The sequence below is a fragment of the Elephantulus edwardii genome, unplaced genomic scaffold (genome assembly GCF_000299155.1).
Source record: "Elephantulus edwardii isolate Elephantulus edwardi_28Jun2011 unplaced genomic scaffold, EleEdw1.0 scaffold00001, whole genome shotgun sequence".
Taxonomy (NCBI): domain Eukaryota; kingdom Metazoa; phylum Chordata; class Mammalia; order Macroscelidea; family Macroscelididae; genus Elephantulus; species Elephantulus edwardii.
The window spans coordinates 9,193,555-9,209,970 of record NW_006399751.1 but is presented as its reverse complement, the minus strand read 5'-3'; the positions used below and the strand labels follow the sequence as shown (position 1 = coordinate 9,209,970).

General features: G+C 38.2%; 1 pseudogene; it reads left to right on the top strand.

The window, feature by feature from the left end:
* The window catches only part of LOC102859196, a 56,028-nt pseudogene extending 40,099 nt beyond the window's left edge, over positions 1 to 15,929 (top strand).
* The last annotated feature ends 487 nt before the right edge of the window (positions 15,930 to 16,416 follow it).

Sequence of the window (16,416 nt, the reverse complement as noted above, 5' to 3'; positions counted from 1 at the left end):
CCAGGTCCATTCTACTGTGCAGCCTTCATTCTGGACTCTTGTTATGATAATAATACCCAATCATATACCGCTTTTAAACAGTTCTCTCCCTCATCTGTTTCAATGCAGTTTACATAGTTTATCCCATCTTTCTCAGTCTCCCCCAAAACTCGATGTCAGTCCTGTTTTACAGCAGTAGCACTATGTAGTATTTGTCCTTTTGTGACTGAGATATTTCACTCAGCATAATGTCCTCCAGGGTCACCCATTTTGTATAATATTACATGAGTTCTTTGTTTTTGAATGCAGCATAGTATTCCATTGCGTGAATATACCACAGCTTCTTTATCCAGTTGTTTGTTGATGGGCACTTGGGTTGTTTCCAACTCTTTGCCATTGCGAGCAAAGGCTTGTACAGTCTTCTGTCACTCCATGGTATATTCCACATGCACAGGCATCTGTTAATGATATTGTCCATATTCAGTGGACTTGTACATACATATGATGTAATTGTTAAGTTTTATTATCAGGGGCACCTTAGTCCTCAAAGTGATGTCCCTATTTTTTTATATTTTAATTTTTTCTCATTCAGTTATTTATATAAATTTCATTTTACAAACATTCATTTTAATTTATCAATGTCATTTATTATAATTTATCAAATACTAATTATACCTTGCTTTTCCCTTCACCCTCCTTATCTACCTGCTAATCTCTGCTCCTCTTCCCCTGTGTTCCCATCCCAGTCAATCCTTCAAGATTGTTTTTATCTGTGGAAATCTTCCCTTTTCTTATTTTTATTTTGTTCAGACAGCCCACCATGCATATCCTGTTACACAGAGTCAATTGTAACACATACAACGCCGGAGCACACATTCATTTCACGTCGGCTCTTCCTTCACCTCTCCCAGGAGAAATGCTCATAATCTGTCCCTTCATTTCCCACTCTCATCCCCTCTATGTAACCATACTATTTTTTATTATAATTGTCTTAGATGATTTTTGCCCTTTTGAGACCGAGTTATTTCACTCAGCATAATGCCCTCTAGACTAATCCATGGTATGTGTTTCGTGGGTTCTTCCTTGTTTTTCAATGCCCTATCATTCTCAACTTTGTGGCTATACAATTTCTCTAGCAATTCATTTGTTGAGGGGCACTTGTATTGCTTACTTTTTTTTTTCTTTTTTGCTATTAACAATAATGCTGCAAGTAAGCAGGGAGCTCTGGTGGCCTAGTGGCAAGAAGCTGAGCTACAATCTTCGCTGGAGAAGGAAGGGCAATCTTCCCCTCTGCCTGTCAGATTTGATTCAACGGCACACAACAAGAAAAAAAAAAAACACTACCATAAATATGGATATGCATACATCTTTTCATGTTACCTTTCTCACTTCTTCAGGGTATATCCCAGTAGTAAAATATCTGGATCACATGGTACTTGTATCTTCAACTTTTTGAAGAAACTTCAAACTGCTTTGTGTAGTGGTTGCACCATTGTACGTTCCCATCTTCATGTGAAACACTGTGATGAAATCTTGTGGGGCAGATTTTTTTATTTCAGTGTATCATTTCATTTCTTGACTGGTGCTTCTGTAAAGATTGGACACAGATTCAAATAAAAGGAAGTATTTAACAGTTTAAGTATTTCCTTCATTTACCATGATGTTGCTTATCAGCCCATTTGTGAGGATCTTTGCTTTCTTGATGCTGAGGTGCAATCCACACTGAAAGCTGTGCCCAAGAATCTTTATAAGCAAGTGTTTCCAATCCGATTCACTTTTTTAGCAAGTAGGGCTGTGTCATTTGTCTGTAACAGGTTGCTAGTGAATCTTCATACAACGCTAATACCAACATCCCCATGTAGTCTGGTTTCTCAGATTACTTTTCACCATGCAGATTAAATAAGTGGGATTAAATGATACAACCCTGGCATATACCCTTCCTGATTTTAAACTACTCAACGTTCTCACATTCTACTTGATCTGTATTCCCTTGTTTTATGTACAGGTTCCACAACGAGCATCACTAAGGCTTCTGAGTTTCTCATTCTTCACACTTGTTATTGGTAATTCAGCCACACAATCAGATGCCTTTGCATCTCAATTAAAAGACAGGTAAGTAACTTTGCTATTTTTTGAATACTGCTTACAATGAGACCCCTTATTCCATATGATCTTACGCATCAAACATGAATTCTCATCAGCTCTCTGGCAATGTGTTTCTTTAATTACTTTTAAATTATATTCAGCAGAATATTACTTATGCTTTCTAATAATGGTATTATGCAATAGTTTCCATATTTTGTTGGATAAATATTTTTATATATTTGTTTAAATATATATGGCTTCCGGTCTATTAGCCAGGAATATTTCTTCCAAATCTGTTGGCATACACAAATGAATCCTCTAACATTATAACAGGTTGTTGACCCATGTCAAATGGCACTCCATCAGTTCCAGGAGCTTTGATCTTAACCAGTTCTATTAGAATAGCATGGCTTTGTTCTGTCACTCAAATTGGTGGTCTTGATGTACCTCAAATAGAATTCCTTTTCTGCCAAGAATAGAAGGTGTACATTTACTGAAGTGAAGATATATAACAAAAAGCGATTGTCTGAACAGATCAAGGGAACACTGTACGGTTTAAATCAAGAAAGGAGTTATGTGTCATTGCTGTATCCTTTCTCCATACCCATTCAATCTGTATGCTGAGCAAATTATTTAAGAAGCTAGACATTAGGAAGAAGCATGTGGACATCAGGATTGGAGGAAGACTCATCAACAACCTATGTTATGTAGACGACATTCTGACATACTCATGCTTACTGAAAGCATGGAGCACTTGAGGTGCTTGCTGCAGAAGACCAAGGACTACAGCCTTCTGTTTGTACTGCATATCAACATCCAGAAGACAAAGGTGTTCATGACTGGGCCAATAGCAACGTTATTATAGATGGGGCAGAAAGATTGACATTCTCAATGATTTCATCCCATTTGGATCCATAATCAACACCTTGGTACTATCAATCAGGAGATCAGGAGACATTGAAATGGGAAAACCCTCTCCCATGCACCTTTCCAAATTACTGAAGATCAAAAAATATCTGTTTGAAAATTAAGACCTGATTCAAGCCATGCTCTTTCTAATGACAGAAGTATTGATGCCTTTGAATTTTTGTGTTGGATAAGAGTACTTACTGAATGCTCCATGGACTGCTAAAAGAACAAGTAGATATGTCTTGGAGAAAGTGCAGCCACAATACTCCTCAGAGGTAAGAAAGGCACAGCTTGGTCACACATACTTTCGTTATATTGCTAGGAGGGGCTATTTCTTGGAAAGGGACATAGTGCTTAGAATGGTAGAAGGTCAGAAAAGGAGAGGAAGACCTTCAGCAAGATGAATTGGCACAGTAACTATATCAATGAGTTTAAATGTGGCAGAGATGATGAGGATGGTAAACAATATGACAGGTTCAAATTTTTGCTCATAGGATCACTATGACTTGTACTTAACTTGATGGCCCATCACAACGAGAATAGAAAGATAGCAAGTGTTTTGAGTCCAGTTTAGTAACAATTTACTTTCCTTTCTATTACACATTAAACTATTAGGTATATATGCATCCAGTTTTGGACCCTATCCTTTTTTTGCAGACTTTTTTTTTTCTCTGTTAGGTTCAAGCTGTTTGACTTTTTTGGTTAGAGTCCAATACTTAACCTCTTATGCCAACAGTCCTTCACTTCCTGTCATCTGGTTAGTAACCAACACAATTCCGTGGATCACAAAACAAAAATATCCTGTGGAAGAAACTAGCCAAGAACAGTGTATCATGTTTAATTCTATTTTATATAGAGTTCAATAACAGGCAAAATTAATATGGGGTTCTATGTATCAAAATAGTGGTGACTGCTAAAATTGGACTCTAAAGGGATGCAGGGGAGTCTCCAGGATTACTGCCAGTGTCCTTGACCTATACAAAGGATGCAGCTGTAAGCTTTGTGCATGCTACCAGACCTGAGTTAAACCATAAAGGAGTAAATAGCAAGTTACAAAGTTTAGCAGATTTGTGTGCAGACTACATACTTAATTTTGAAACGGTGCAACCATATTGAAGGTGTTTGTCCTAGCATATTCACACTCTAAGTACTTCTTTAATGTCTTTACGAGTTTTATTCTATGAATTTTATCAATTTGTATTATGGTTATGGGTCTTTTAATAATCAAGGAAATGGATTTTTCTTTTGTGTGACCAGTACCTATGGAGAATGATACAAAGTTTACCTTCAGAAAAAATGATTTCTACCATCTATATGAGGTGTCCTGGTGATATCGTCATTAAGCCCTCTGCTGCTAAATGGGAAGTCAGTCAGCAGTTCAAACAGACCAGGCATTTTACAGAAAAAAAAATAGTCTAGTTTCATAGGGCTTTAAAGCATTAGAAGGACGGTTCTTATTTTGTAACATCATGTGGGAACTGATTCATAGCTGACCCTCCAGTGAATTTTCAGAGACAGAGGAGGTGGCTCATCTTTCTCCCATAGAGCAGCCAGTGGATTCCAACCACATGTTTTTGGGGTGCAGATCAGCTTCTTAGTACTAGACCACCACTGTGGTGCATGTCTATTCTGTCTTAAAGAATGGGTATAAATTTGAATCAGCTGAACAGCAAATTTTGCCTTAATTATCTGTAAGAGCTCAAATGAAAACTCTAAAGTGTAGATATTTTCATTTAAACAGAATTAAATTCAATTCACATTCTATTCCAACAGAAACTCTAAAGGCTACAAGGTAAAGGGTAGAGAATGAACATCAGTGGTGGTGAAATAATAGAGATAAAGATAGCAATAAGGTGGTACAGGACAGAATGTAACCTATGTTATGAACATGCATAAATCAATATATATTCTATGTATTTTTTCCAACATAAGTTTTAGAAACAATTGAAAGAATCCTCTCAATATGTTCTGCAAGGACCTATTACTCTGAATTTAAAATTTGATGAGAGGTAGATAATTTCATTTATTCTATTTATTGAACATTGCTAAATACCTGTTTTCTTCTCCAGAGAAAGTGGCAAGTGTCTACAACAGTCCCTTACACAGTAGGACACAGAAGGATGTACCTGGATTAGTTCTGTGATATACTAAAATACTTAAAAGATAGATATATAGAGATAGAGATAGATTTTTTTTAAGCTGAGTGAATCAATCTAGCTTGCCTTTAAAGCTCAATACAGCCTCAAGGATCTCCTGGAAGCAGCATCATATGTTCTCTACCTGAGATAGAGTTGTGTAAACATCTGCCAAGATAGAGCTTGAATGAGTAATGAGGTCTTTTCTGAATAAAAAAAATCCTATAGAATCAATGATAAGACATGTAGCATAACTACCACAACAAAATGCATGGTATTTAGTTTTTGGCAGTTTAATTTGGAATACTGACATCCTCACATTTTCCTTTTTAAATATTGGCCTGCCTGGCCAAATATATGGAATCCTTTTTTCTTTCTTTATTTGCAAGGCATAAATATTTCTGAAATTGAATGAGATAATGTGAAATATTTCTAAAGTGGATGGCATCTTCTGTGAATGAATGTTGTTTGAAGGTACCGTTGAGTTGGAACCAACCCAAAGCTGACCCTCGAATGAGTTATCAAAAGTAGTAAATCATAAGGGAGGAGATTACCTGTCTTTTTCCCATGGTGCAACTTGTAGATTCAAACCACGTGCCTTCAGGTTGACAGTGATGCTCCTTATAACTAGATTATTAGAGCTAGCTATCAAACCTCCCTGTGAAAGAATACTGCATCCTAGCATATATCTCGTAGCCAATCAATAGTCATTTCTTAGCCCTGTTGATGCCACAGTTAAGTACTTGGCAGCTAACCAAACGTCAGTGATTCTAATGCCAGTCACACTATGGGGATAAATGTAGTTGTCTACTTTGGGAAGGATTTCTTCTACTCATGGAAGAGTAATTCTTTGTTCTATAAAAATACTGCAGGCCAGAAACGTATGCTGTCCATTAGCAGCTACTGAAACTTGGGAACTGTACTGTTGGGAACTTGTCTTTTCCCTGAGTCATTGTCTATTCAGGTGAGAATAGCATCCTTCTCCAGAACCAGCCAAAGTTTAAGAGGAGACACTACTATCTTGATGTGACCATTAGCAATAACTGAGATTTTGGAACTGCATTGTTGAGGATTTGTTGCTTCTCTGGGCTTTTTTCTACTCAAGCAAGGAATAGCCCTCCCTCTCTCTGATGAGTACCAAGAAAAGGGAACAGGTATGTAGCCGCTAACAACTACTGAAACTTGAGGTTGTATTATTGGGACCTTGGCATTTTTCTGAGCTTCTTCCCTGAGCAATATAACCCAGGCATCATTTCTGAGACTTTGTCTTTGGGGGATAACATCTGATTCACTTCACCCCCATCAAACCGCAGGACAAGACAGAGAAAAGGGCCTTCCACAATTGGGCAACTGGAGGGACACCAGCTCCCTGTCCTTCAAAGGACAACTGAATAAGAAGCTTGCCACAAGAAACAGGGAGCAAAACCAATCATGATAAGTAGGGGAGACTGCTACTGGGATTGAGATCACACTTAAAGTCTGCAACTGATCAATAGTATTATGAAGAAAAGGAACTGTCAACAATCAACACAGAGACAACAGAAACTACCTCATACACACCAAGAGGAACTCCATATAATGTCAAGAAAATAGCAGGCAGATTCTAATATTATGAGGAAAACCTTCCCCAAACAAAAAACAAGCTTTCTCCTAACAAAGCAGATTAGATTACAGACCCAGTGAATTCCTCAGAGAAAGGGAGGAAGTAGAAACATATCAATTATATTATATATTATTATATTATATATATATTATTTATATTATCTTCTATTTATTCTATTCTATTCTAAATAATATTGCATATTATATAAATTATATATCAGTTACATGAACTGCCAGTGAAGAAATAAATAATGGAAGAAAGACATGAAGCTATAAATAAAGAGATACAAGAATTTAAAAAATCATTACAAGACAGAGAGGGTAAAACTAACACAGTACTAACAGAAATGGTTGAAAATGCGATTCGAACTATTAAAACATAAATGGCAGAATTTTTCAACATGCTGGAAGTAACAAAAACAAATAAACAAACAAAAAGCAGAAGGTATAGAATAGAAAATCAGTGAACCAGCAGTCAAGAATTCCAATAGGAACTTTCTAGAAGAAAGAGCAGAGATAAAATGGAAGAAAAATTAATAAAACATTAGAGTCATGTGGGATAACATCAACTAAAACAACATATATGTGATCAGGATTCCATAACAGGGAGTGAGAATGAAAGAGGTACTAGAGAAAAAATCCTGATTTGTGAAGAATGAGGAAATTCATATGCAAGAAACTCAGCAAAATCCAAACAGACTAGTGTCTCATCTTTTCTCCATCATTCTGTTACCTATTGTTGTATTTCTTAACCTTGTGTAGCAAGTGCTTCAAGCTCTCCAACTCCTCCTCACTTTCAACAAGAAAGTTTGTGTCATCTGCATAATACAGCTTATTGATGAGTCTTCCTGTGAACTGAAGCCACATTCTTCTTCATAGAGTCCAGTGTCTAGAATATTGTACTCAGCATACAGATTAAATAGGTATGGCAGAGGATGCAACCTTGACACACACCTTTCTTAATTTTAAATCACATAGTATTCCCTTCCTCCGTTCACACAGTAGCCTCTTGGTTTGGGCATGGATTTTGCATGAGCACTATTAAGTGTTCTGAGAGTCCATTCTTTGCTTAGTCAATAAACACTCATAGCCATAAATAGTCATGTGCAAATTCAAACTTAGACTAAAGAAAATTAATAAAAAAAATAATCTTCAGTGTATCCCACCTGAATTTAAAAATCATCTTAAAAATAGGTTTGAAGCATTGAACAACAATGATCAAAGACCAGATGAATTGTGAGATGACAATAAGGATATAATCAATGAAGAGAATAAAAAAGTTCATTACAAAGAGAAGTAAACAAAACAAAACCCAAAACCAACCAAACCAAAACTGATGTCATAAGAGACTCTGAAAAATGCACTGGAGTGTTGAGAAGCCAAAACAAACGGGGAAAACTATTCTTCCAAGAAATAGAAAAGGGAATTGGCAAGTTGATTTGGAAAAGAAAATTAATCTTTACTATTTTTTTCTGAAAAATTAAAATTAAGTGGGAAGCATAACATTCTCTTAACTCACCCTTGCATCATCTTAGTTACTAAAACAGCATGATGCACCTAGGATTAGAATCAAGAAGCCAAATGGGGAAATGACAACCTCTTCAACAAATGGTGTTGACAGAACTGGTCATCTGTGAAACAGAATCCATAAGTCACACCATACACAAATATCAACTCACGATAGACCAGAGACCTAGTGAAAAACTCAAAACAATATGGATTTAAGAGACAAAATGGGACTAAACTTAGAAGCCCTACCCTATGCTATAAATAGGCTGGCAAGTATAGGCAGAAATGCACAATCAGGGAAGGATAAAATCAATGAATGGAACCTTCATAAATCAAATCCCTCTGTCCATCAAAAGCTTTTTTTCTAACAGGGTAAAAAGAAAATCTACAGACTAGGAGGGAAAATTGGCAATGACATTTAAGACAAAGGTCTCATAAGGAATATTTATACTACAGGACCTCACAAGAAAAAGAGTGAAAACCCATGAAAAGATTTTTCACAAAGGAAGACATTCATGGAGCCAACAGAAAGAAATGTTCTAGATGCAATGTTTGAGTTGCAAGATGCAAATCAAAACAATGATATATCACCTCACCCCATTATCAGTACCAAAGTTTAACAAGACATCAAGCAATATTTGGAGAAGGCAGAGAGAGATTGGAATTCTCATGCATTGCTGGTGATTTTGTAAAATGGTGTAACTCTGGAAGTCAGTTTGGTATTTTCTGAAAAAAGCTGAATATAGAAATCCCATATGAACAACCTATTCCACTGCTAGGAATATATAGTAAGGAAATTAGAATGGAAATATGAGTGAAAAGGTATACAAAAATGTTCATAGCAGCATTATTCAAAATAGCAAGAAAACAGAAACAGTTCAAGTGCCCATCAAGAAATGAACAGATTAAGAAGTTGTGGTACACTCCCACAATGGAATATTACACAGCACTAAGGAATTGTTTCATAAAATATATATGCAACATAGAAGGGTCAAGAGAGCAGTATGCTGAGTGGAATAAGTCAGTCTCTTAAAGACAAATACTGCATAAGACCATTATTGTAAAAAGGAGGAATAACTGAGCAAGATGTTTATAAATGAAGAAAAGAGGAAAGAGAGTAGGGGGAAAGGAAAGGGAGAAATAACTAGGATAGCAGAGGTTAGTTTCAATAAGGAAGTTAAAGAATAAAAAAGATTCAGTGGAGACTTGAAAAGACAGGGTACTAACAGGCATAGATCAATAATTACATACAAGACAATGTATATCAATGATTGTACAAATACAATGTACATGAAGAAATGTATAGGAAAGATTGTATAAAGAACAATGTATGCAAGGCAAAACCAAAAAGCCCACAATGTACATGTTGCTATTATTGTTATGTGGCGTCGAGTCGCTTGCAACTCATAGCGACCCTATGTACAACGGCCCTAAATGCTGCTCTGTCCTGTGCCAATTGCACTGTCTCTGATACACCCATCCCAATTATCCCAGTCACTGAATCAATCCACCTCATAGAGGGCCTTCCCCTCCTGCACTGTCCCTCCACCCTCCCAAGCATTATGTCCCTCTCCAAGGACCGGTCCCTCCTTACAACACAATAAAAAAAAAAATATGATAGGCATTAAAAAAAAATCATAAGTAAGCTGAGAAAAATAAAATAGCCTGTTCTCGGAGAGTCTGGACAAAGCATTACCTTAAAATCTCCTTTACAATGAATGCCTAGGAAAGCACATCCTTGAAGTATTTATGATAGCCTGTTCACAGGAAAATATGTTCTGTAATTGTCTTGTGTCATACCTCCATGTGCATCGCTAATGGCCTGGATGTCTGCAATGTAAAAATTAGTCATCACTGACCAAATTCACCCTCAATCACCTAAAACCTTGTGCTTGGAAAAAAAAAATTAAATAAAGCCTGCCTCTAAATCTGTGACTGCCTGAAAATCAACCAGGATATTATAGCCGTGACTGTTTATCTAAATCTAAAATGTCTGTGTGATTATCATGCCTTGGATTCTGGCTTCAAATTCCTGAGACACACAGTTCCTAGCTTGAGCTGGATCATAAGCACTGAATAAACCTCTCTCTATTTTATTTCTGAGTCAGAATTGCTTAGAGGGTGGTGGATTGAAGTGGAATGGGTAAGACTGTCCCAGTTTTAGTTTTCTACATCGTTTCTATTACTTTATATTATCTCTTTGTAGTTTTCTTTTATCTCATTTCCTTTTGTTTTATGAGTCATTCTAAACTGTACTTTGTTGCTTTTTCTCGGAAGGCTATAAATTCCTCAAGGCAAGAATCACTCTTTTCCAAAGTACTAAAAAGTTCAGGGAATGACCAAATTTCAGTCATTTGGCATGCAGTCTTTTCTGGTTTGATACATGATGTAGTCTATTGCTGAATAAATGGTGCACTCTTTTTTCCATCAAATGTAGTGCAGTGGCCTAGTTCATGGAGAGTTGCAATACTAACCTAAAGGTGTTGCCTCTCTGTTGGTTTGATCCACTAGGAGCTCTTTAAGAGAAAGATGGGTGATCTCCTGCCTTGTGATATACAGCCTTGGACACACTTAAGAGGGTCAGCCTTTAGTCAGTTCTGCACAAATGAGTATGAGTCTCTAACTAAGAATGAATTAACAATATGAGGACACTTCGAGGAAAACGTTTTTCTCTTCACAGGAACTCAATTTTATATTCAATACCTTCCACTCTTGATCTTTTTGTCTGTCTTCTGGAAACTCATAGCTCTTTGACATAATCTCCAACATACTGAGATGAATGAATATAAAAATTTTTATGGATATGTAACAAAAACATATAGGGTTGTCTTTATATGATATATGGTGATTGTTAAGTGCCAGCAAGCCCAGTAGGTTGAAGCCTTGACTGATCCTTGCAAATGTATATAAATTTCAACTTTGGAGGCAATCATATATTATATTGAGATGTCCTAACTTGCAGAAAGATAATTAAGAGTCCAATTTACAATTGATTCACATGGAAAATAAGGACAGTTGACTAAAGAAGACAAAATTATTGCTGAGTTTACAGGCAATCAAGGGAGGCATTTTGACTGAGACTGTGGCTAGAAGGCAAAGTTTGGAGAAGTAATATCATTAAACAGAAAGAGAATCACTTATTAAGACTCTTCACTCAGATTTGGGCTTGAGAACAGTTTCCAGGTGAGGGAATAGGTGTGAGACTCCGAGTCTTGTCAGCAATGTCATAACAATTGGTAACTAAATATTCACTTGATTTTATCTACATCCACTCAGTGAATGAACTGATGGTTAGAGTATCTGCTTTGTATATTCTGGACACAACACTAGGTGGTGGTTGCTGTGTGAGTCAAGTTGGAGCAAGGCATAGTTGACTTTCCAGCAGGTTTTCAGAGGCAGTAAATTACACAGGAGGAGATTGCCTAGCCTCCTTCCTTGGGGCAGTTGATGAATTTGAACCAAAAGCATTAGGGATTGTAGTGTATCTTCTTACCATTAGGCCATCAGGACTCCCTCAATGCTGGGTATTTATTGGAATGATTACATTTCCTATTTAGAGCAGGCTCTGCTCTGGTGGCCTGGTAGTAAAGAGTTGCCCTAACCTCTCAAAGATGTCCTCCTGTGCAATTCACAGCCTTTGAAAACCCACTGGAGGGTGAGCTATGAGTCTGTTCCAATTTGAGGGCACATGACAATGAGTACACTAAGGATGGCTAAACGTGGTCAGTTTGGAGACTAAGGTGTGCCTGATCTAGGCCATGGTCTTTCCAATTACTTGCTATGCATCAGAGAGCTGGACAATGAGTAGGAATGATAAAAGGAGTGTTGATGCCTTTGAGCTGTGGTGCTGGAGAAGAGTATTTAATATACCATGGACTGCTAAGAGAATGAACAGGTTCATCCTGGAGAGGGTTAAACTAGGGACTTCCTTGGAGGCAAGGATTCTGAGGCTTTGTCTGACATACTTTGGACATGTAGAAAGGAGGGATCAGTTCTTGGAGAGGGACATCATACTTGGGAGGGTGGAGAGACAGCACAGGAGAGAAAGACCCTTGATGAGATGGATTGAGTCCATCATTGGGGTAACGGGATAGGTGTGTTGGAGACAATAAGATCGGCAAAGAATAGGGCTGTTGTACATAGAGTTGCTATGAGTCGCAGGAGACTCGACAGCACCTAACACCACCACCAACAAACGTCTTGCCGAAGGGAAGCTGAGTTGACGGCATGAGAAGGGGAAGAGAAAAGTTTGAAAAGCTTTTCATTTGGAGCACAATTGAACACGATCATGAGGCATACTTTGTTTTCTTTTTTTCCACTGTGAATTTGGAGATTTCTCTCTTCACTTCCTTCTTGATTTTACTGATTTATTTCTTTGAACGTTCCCTACAGTCTGGGGTGGTTGAATGGTAAGGAATTCTGTCGCCAACCCAGAGGTTTGCAGGTCGAATCCACCATCTGCTCCACAGGAGAAAGATGGACCGTCTCCTCTCAGGTGATGATCTGTCTCTAGAAACCCACTGGAGGGTCAGCTGCGGGTCAGTTCTGACTCCCCAGTGCTCACCAACAAACAACAAAGGTCTGGAATCAAGAATCTTCCCACAGTCCATCTCTCCTGAGAACTTCAATAACATTACTTCTGATTAAATGAATTAGACCCCAGGGCAAAAACCACAGTTTCTCTCCTTTGAGAAGGAACTAATAGAAATGAAGTGCTGCCTTGCAAAGTTAATGATACAGTCTGTTTAAGTGTCAACCATCTGTTGGAATTGTTTACGAAGCAGCCATAAGTCACCTGCTAGGGTGGCGTATTTACTGTTGTGAACACACTGAAAAATTACGACACTAGAAGAAAGTCATTGTTCAGGCATGTACCTAGAGAGTACAGAGAAACCTTGGGACACCCATCTGTCTCTGGGGCATTAAGTGGGAACTCCTGGTAGCTGAGAATTATGGAGTAGTCATAGAAAATCTGTCAGAACTAGAAAAAGCCTTAAACATTACATGTCTGACATCCTCAGTTTGCAGATGGGGAAAACAGAGAGAGACATCATGAAGGAAGATACTATGCATACTTTCTATATCCGTGCTTAGAATTGTTTGCAAATATTGCAGTTTGCACTTAGGCTCTTCCCTGACAGCTATTATTCTGTCATACAAGGTAGCTAGGAGTCAGAATTGACTCAGTGGTACTCAGTAACATTTCAGGGAAGAATCTTATGTCACAAATTTAGCTGCTTCCAGCCTAGTTTTCAAGGCTTCTGCCATCACCGTATGGCTTGAGAGTCACCTTCTTGCATCCCTGATTTAGGACCATCTCAAAGAATGGGGAGGAGGGACTGGGTTCAGCCAGCATGGAGCTTTAACTCTTTGACTTGAAAATGGAACCAATAGTTTTGTAATTTGTATTATTTTTGCTATTCCAGGCAACACAATCCTAGGCAACTTCATTATTCCTGTGTTAACTTTGCAATGTTGAGAAGAACTTTGATTTTCCTCTTTTCTCTGAAAGAATTGTGCTATTTTTTCACTTGTTCCTCACAGGAATCATTATCCACATCATGGGACCATATTCCGCAGTTACAGTATAGTGGATACTTCTATAAGAAGGAAGTACTCAAGGTTAAGGAGCAGAATATGAGAAGAATGTTTAATGACAAAAATAATACCCTTCCTCGGTCTAAATTCTCAGACAAGTGGAGACAGAGTCAAGGAGTCAGGTAAGAAGAGACAAACGCCAGACAGTTAATGCACTTGCCAACTGTTGGCAACTTTTACTTAGAACATCTGTTGGAAAATCTGCCTCAGACCATGAGCCCACATCTATAGAAGTACATTTCTACCTGACCACACTTAAGCCCAACTGCATGGAGTTTTGCAACTATCTTCATGTCATTTCAAGGATAAGAGTGGAATGGCTCTTATTTATATCTCATCCCAGCACTAATTACTGAAGTTACATTTTCATAGGCCCCTGAAATCGGTTCAGTCACTTTTACACTGAAGAGAAAGGCTCACTGGGGTTTCATGAAGAGCAGGGAGCCAAGATGTTTCATGAAACCTTTTGGGAATTGGCATGGAAGCTCAATCAAAGTGACTTAAAGAAACTAAGATTTCTTTAACTTTTTACAGGCTGTAGAAGATGTAATTTAAAGCAAATTATGGCAAGCAAAGTCAAATACACACACACACACACACACACACACACACACATATTCATATTACATTTCATTCCAACATCTGAGATGCTGTGATAAAAATGTGGTCACGAATGCCTCAGCCTCATAACTATTTTTATTTGATGTCCTTACTGTTCTGATGATGTGAGTACCACATCCACCCCAGAATATTTCCTCAGAAATATCAGATGACTACCTCACCCCCTTACTCAAGAGAATGCTGTCATAAGTCACTCTCCTTCTATATTGGAAAATATAAAACTAAAATTCTGCATATCTTATTTATTTACTATGTGTTTATTTTTACACTGCCTTACTTTTCCCGAAAGATTTAAGGTGAAATATTAAAAAAAATTAAAGTATACAATAAAATAAAACCAAACAAAGTGAGAGCAGGGAAATGAGACCATGGGGAGATATTGCTGAAAAAGGAAATGCGAGGTGATGCAGAGAAATGAAATCTTGTAGTCTGGCCACAGGAGGCAACTGTAATGGTCACTTTCTCTTACTTTGACTCAGTTTTCTTGAAGGTCAAACAAAACTGTTTACATCAGTTTTACCAAAAAGAACAGTAAAGTAATTATGTCCTCTTAGTAAATTTTGTCCAGGTCTGTATTATTGCATATTTCAATGTTCTTGGGATTATAGTGGTTTATCGGAAGTACAATATAATGTTACAGGTACTGATAAGAACAGTTTGAACTCAAGGAAAAAAAATACATGAGTTCCCCAGCGGTCCCGTGGATCTGTCTCTTGCTTCAACAGTGTTTGGATGGAACAGACCTGGTGACTGCTCACCTCTAGCTTCTGACTACCCTCCAACTTCATCTCCAGGTAACCTTGGGGCCATCTTAGCCATAACCTATTTTTGGGACCAGCTAACGCTGTTTTTTGTGTTAGCTCCAGAACCTCGACCTCAGCTCTCAGCAAGACCGGCATCAACTGTCTGGGCAACCTGCACACACATACAGGCCTCTTACACCTACTTCTCCCTGGGTTTTTATTTTGACCGCGATGATATGGCCTTGGAAGGCCTGGGTCACTTCTTCCGAGAGTTGGTGAAGGAGAAGCACGAGGGTGCCGAGCGTCTCTTGAAGCTGCAAAACCACTGTGGCAGCTGAGTCCTCTTCCAAGGTATCCAGAAGCCACCCCAGGATGAGTGGGGTAAAACCCTGGACGCCATGCAAGCAGCACTGGCCTTGGAGAAGAACCTAAACCAGGCCCTTCCAGATCTGCACGCGTGGGTTCTGCCCACATTGACCCCCAGCTTCGTGACTTTCTGGAGAACCACTTCCTGGATGAGGAAGTGAAACTGCTGAACAAGATGGGTGACCATCTGACCAACTTTAGAAGATTGGGCGGCCCCCAGGCTGGGCTGGACTGGACGTCTCACTCTCAAGCACAACAAGGGGTCTGCGGGGACCTGCAGGGGGACCTCTGTGCCCCCATGCCATCAGCAGCAAGCTTCTCTTTTCCACTCTTAACCACCCAGAAGCCCCTCGCCCAAACCTTGGACCAAATGAAACAATAAAGCTTTTTGCAACAGCTTAAAAAAACAAAACAAACAAACAAATGAAAACATGATACAAAACAGAGAAGATGTAGGAAGTAACTGGGAATAGGGGAGTCAATGTGGTTTGAATTCAAGTAGATGAGAGCATTTCAAATATATTAAGAACTCTATTTTTTCAGAACTATATTGTAATGATAAAAAGAAGACTCACAAATAAATCATTGTCAGCACATTTTCACGTAGGACTAAAGCTAGAAGAGCTAATCACCGTATCTGTATACTGTCACCCTCAGGTACAGGATTAACTCCACAGTGAACAAGACCAGAAACTTCAGGTAAGAAGTACTTCTTTCTCTTTTGATTTTCTTCTAGTCCCAGTAATCGAGTTTTCTTTTTCTTTGTGATCTGGAAAATAACAGAGTCTTTGCCTTAGAACAATTTATGACACTTAGAGCAATTTATGTCCCTAATTTATGTCAATAAATATGTTACTAATTTATCAGCA